Here is a 5,227-nt window from a genome sequence, read left to right on the forward strand (position 1 = left end):
AATGCTTCAGTGGTCTAGAAGATTGTCCTGGTTTGAGCTAAATAGAACTAATTTTCTATTTAGTGATTTTACTTTTCAGCTCAGTCTGTTCTCAGTGGCTGAACTTGCTGAAACCAGCAGCATGTTTTTCCAGACAGTGTACTACTATGAGTGATAATGTTCAAGGCCACTGTGTCACTACGGGTGCAGTGTCTGCGCCTACAGAGGGGAGCAGATCCAAAACTGACCAACAAGGTATTCAATCTCACATATGACATACTTGGTATAAAGCTGAAGGATCGTGAGGGTCTCGACCTTTCCATCTTGGACCCTCGCTTCCGTCTCAACCCCTTCAATGGCCGAAGTCCAAGCAGAACCCTGCTAGTTCATCTGCCTCTGATCCTGATCCCTGTGTTCCTGCGTCAGCTCCCACTGCTGCTGAGTCCAGACTGGGACTTGCCCAGTGCCCTGCTCCACAGAGCCTCTGGTGACGTATTCGTCATTGAGGGAGTGTGGGGGGAGGATTTTATATTGGGTTTATATATATATTTGTACATATTTTCCTATATTTCATTATTTTCCTATTTACATTATTATCCTGTAGTATCAGTATTACTGTTTTATTAAACCTGCTAGTTTTATTTTCCAACCCGTAAAGTCTCTCTCCCTTATTCTTTTTTCTCTTCCCTTCTGGGGAGGGGAGAGGAGTTAATAGAGAGCTTCTGTCCAGGATTTAGTGGCCAGAGAGCGTCTGTCCAGGATTTAGTGGCCAGTCCAGCCCTAAACCATAACAAAGATGTATTGCAATGTCTTTGTTGTGACTGATGAAGTGCTCAGTGCAGAGTTATCTTCAACTTTAAAACTACAAACATGGCTGGGAAAATGTCTTCTGTTGCACATACCAGAGGAAAAAGTCCAGGTGAGTAATAAAAGCCCAGGATATCCCAAACATCTCCATTCACATCAAAATATAATGGGACATAATAAATGTGTGTATGTACTTAATGTAAAGCAACTTCACAGTATGTGCAGCTAGATAGGGCAGTTCACACTGCAAGAGAAGGACCAGAGTTTGGAGGAGGTGGCGTGATTTGGTTAGTGAATAGTTTGGTTATGCAAATAGTCATCTCTGAGATGACTAAGTATTTTTTAAAATAACCATAGTGAAAGATATTACATGACAATATTAGGAGAAAACAAAAATCTCAGTTTCTGTTTCTACACATCTGAGTATAAATAAAAGCCATTTCTCCCTCTATAAGCATATCTCCTCCATGTGTCCGATTCCTTGGAAGGGCAGGAATCCAGTATAAAGCTGTAAGGCCCATCATTAAGTGAGCTGAACTCTTGATGTGCTCGTACTCCAGTTGCTACTGGTCTTCCTGTTACTGCCTCTCCTCCTTCCCTTGCCTATAAATTAAAATGTATGCTGGGGCCCATGCAGCTATCTCCAGGCATAAGGCAGCCTGTCTAAGGTGGGAAGAGTTTTTGTTAGGCTCTCTGGGAAGCTGAGAACAGAGGTCGTCTCCTACAAAGCATAGCAAGTGAAAGGCATATAAATAACGCCCAGATAAGAAGCATAGACAGCTACAGCCAGTGGGATCAAGACATCTGTGGGCTCTGCCTTACAGTGTAAAACTTGGTGAACTGAACTGTGGAGCCTTCAAAGAAAGAGTAGATGAAGGGCTAGTATGTGCATGGAGTGGTTGGGAAGGGGGGATTGTTGCAACTGAGTTTGTTTTGTGTAAGTTTTTGCCCTACGGGACTTACTGTGCTTTGCTCCTCCAGCTCCAGCAGATTTGCAGGACCTTCAGTTCTTCCTAATAGTTTGAGGACAAGAAGCAACCTATGAGTGAAAACAAATAAGAAGACAACATGGTGCTAAACAAGGTAAGCTAATTATTGCACACCTTTTCACAGACCATAAAGTTGGGTTGTTAATTACTGAATGTGACTTTGCTGGAGGAAAGCAACTGGTAAACAAGTTTATTGAAAGAATATATATTGCTGAAGGTTAACATTCTCCTTGCATTTATTTATTTTCCAAGAGTACTGTCTGCTTTCCACCATAGGACAGCATGCTGAAATACCCTCTTTGGCTGCTGTGCTGTAAATTACAGATGCATTTCATGCTATACAAGTAGCACATCTTTTGTTCTGTCTGCTGCGACTTCAAATCTTTCAGAAGCGGACCACTGCTGTGTTCCCATTCAATCTCTGTGCTTTTTTGTTTCTAAATACAAACTGATTTTGGAGTGAGTGATTTCTGTGCTTGGAAAGTGCGCTCTGGTAAAAAGGTGTATTTGTGAAGCCATCCACCTGAGGAGAGTCATGCCTTCGGAGAATAACTAATGGAAATTCTTGTGCTGATGATATATGGTACCCGAACGTCTTCTTTCAAAGTGCTGCAAGGACTGGAGTTCCCTTAGGACTGGTCTGGATTCATCCTTCCTTCTTCTATTGTTTTAATTAAGTTGTAATTCATCTCTTTCTTTAAAAGAAATTGGTTTTTTAATTTACTTGGAGATACATCCTTTAATTTGAGATAGGGTTGTATGGATGGTATGCTATTTGCAGTAGAGCCAAGGTGCAGTCTTTCAAAGAAAATGAATTGGGTTTCTCAGACGTGTTTAGCTCTTGTCCTTTCTAGAGGCAGGTGAAGGGCAAGTCTGCCTGTTCCCCAGCCGGTCCCTGGTTCATTCCTGAAGCATGAGGCTTTGTAACTCCCTCAGTAGTAATTTTAGTTACTCACTATATAATTTTCTCTTATTCATTTCAGTGTATAATCCTGTTTTAACAAAGCCCATTGATTGGAGAAGAAGATATTCACAGAATTAGTGGCTTATCCATGAGATAGATATCTGTATGAGCACTGAGAACTGTCACAGCAATTAATATTGTCTTGGGAGAAATAATATGACCTGAACTATCCAATAATAAGAACTGAAGAGAGCAGAGCAGCCACCAAATCCTGGCCAATAAACTGCAGTACAGCTGTGAAAAAGTTAGAATTGATTAGAAAAAAATATATTTTTTTTTCACTGAAGTGAACTTCAGCCAAATGAAACACAGATTTCACAGAGAAGCACTGAACTTTTTGACAGTAATAATCAGGTGCAATTTGTTTCCCAGTTGCTGACTTTTTGCTAAAAGTGTGGTCTGTTGTGTCCAGCATCCCTGAAAGAGCTACCTGAGGTAGCTGGCTTTAGGCCTTGGTCTTAATGTGCTTTTTTCCTCTGTGATAATTTTTTGGGTTGTGGAAATATTCCTCAAGGCTTCCTGCAGGCCTCAAACAATTCTGTTTCATAGGATACCCAAAGGAATAAAATCTCTTTATTATGGCGCCTCTTAAAATTAACTAGAGGTCTCTTAGACTCATGAGATGCCATTTCTGTGCAGAGATACTGAGCTGCCAACAAATACTATAGAGCTGAGCATTCAGCTCCTCTGAGCACCTCATGTATCTATCACAAACTTTTTCTGTTGCACTTTGTTTAACCATTTCTTTCTAAAAAAGTATTAAATTTATGTTTCCTCACACTAATTCTAACTTCAAATGAAGTCAGATCAAAATTCCCATTCCTCAGTGTGGATGTACGTTAACCAACAGCCCATGTTGCTGCACGTTTTCACTCATCCTGTAATCAAACATCATTTTTTTTTCTTGCCAAAGGCAGCTGGGTTTGATTGCCTGCCTCACAGGTGCATCTTACTACTGGATTACATTGCAGTGGTCAGGACAAGGCAGCTCAGTATTTGTGCTTGTGATAGAAAGGCTGTGATGAAGGTTGGTTCTTGTTGGAGGGGACCCCTCTGGAGGTCATCTGGACCAGCCTCACCCAGTTAAGGGATGATCCTATACTCAAAAGGGTTCTTTGCCCAGCTTGGTAGTGCAAACTGATGATGATTGAACAAGTGTTCAAGGCTCAGTACCAGTTATACCAGGGATCTCTGTTTTCACATAATCTCTGTATTAATGAACGCATTAGAAATAAATGGCATAGAGTGCAGCACTAAGCTGTGGTTTGAGAGCAGTATTTAAGCAGTAATGACAAAGAAATTACATACTTCATTTTGCTGGGTTATCAGTTGACAAGCTGGAAGGGACTTTACACTTTAGGTGTTTACCCAGAGTTTTTCCTAGATGTAATAATGTCCAGTACAGCTTTTTCATCTGCTCAGCTGCCAGTGGGGATTGGGATGTTATATACAGGGAAAAATAGTTCTCATATCTGTTTTTGAGGGCTTTTGTCATTAAATTTTTATTGTATAATGCAGAATCCAGGCTGCTTTAATATTATACGATGTCTTAGTTAATTCAGCTGTCCATATTTCCTAATCCTTCCACAATGAAGCAAATTTTTTTCTTTTCTTGAGAGATACCAGAAATCCCACATAAAACACTAAGCGAAGTTAAACAAAAAAAACCCCAAAACATTCTTGTAAAATTATATCGAATGCAGTAACACTGAGCAGGCATTTCAAAGACAGAGAAGCCTATACAGAAAGGTAACTCCAGCCAGCAACTGCTGTCTGCAAGAACAGTTTTAAAGTATTCCCAGGTTTTTCATGCTCTTTTCTTTGACCTTTAGTTCAAGGCCATCTGTACTGAGCAGCTGACTTTTCTTGGTCCCCTGGGTGGCTGGTGAAGATAGGCTTCAGTATCTATAATGAGGAACAAAACCTGTTGGATGAGTACATTTTTAAACCTTCTCGCTTCCAGATAAGGTATGATAAAGCGAACTTAGCCCTTGAAGGAACAAATCTATTAGCCCTTTGATAGGTAATTTAAATCTTGATAATTTATTGTGCTGTACGAGTTGGGAAAACACATTCAAATGCCTTTTGGAGGGTAGTAAGAAATCATTATTGGGAAGGAAAACACTATGGAAAAGGCAAATAGTTGAGAGATTGGGCAGAGGTGTGGGTTGTGTAAAGAGGCTGGCAGCTTGAAGGGGGAAATTGAAGACAAGTACAGTACCTGGGGAGAGGATAAGACAAAGAGCTTGGCTTGAGGGAAAATACATTCTGGTTTTAGACTGGCTTGTCATCTCAAGGTTCCAGGATTTCCTGCTTTTCATCGTCAGATAAAAAGACCTATTTTAATTTCCTTATGTGAAGAAGTAGGTGACAATGGTTAACTGTGAGTCTGTTGTTTTTTTCTGGGACCTCAGAGATTTATGTAATTTATTTGATTTTATCTGTTGTTCCCATAGACCTTTTAGATTCAGCCACAGAGTGCTAATTT

The sequence above is a fragment of the Mesitornis unicolor genome, unplaced genomic scaffold, assembly GCF_000695765.1.
Source record: "Mesitornis unicolor isolate BGI_N332 unplaced genomic scaffold, ASM69576v1 scaffold26001, whole genome shotgun sequence".
Taxonomy (NCBI): Eukaryota; Metazoa; Chordata; class Aves; order Mesitornithiformes; family Mesitornithidae; genus Mesitornis; species Mesitornis unicolor.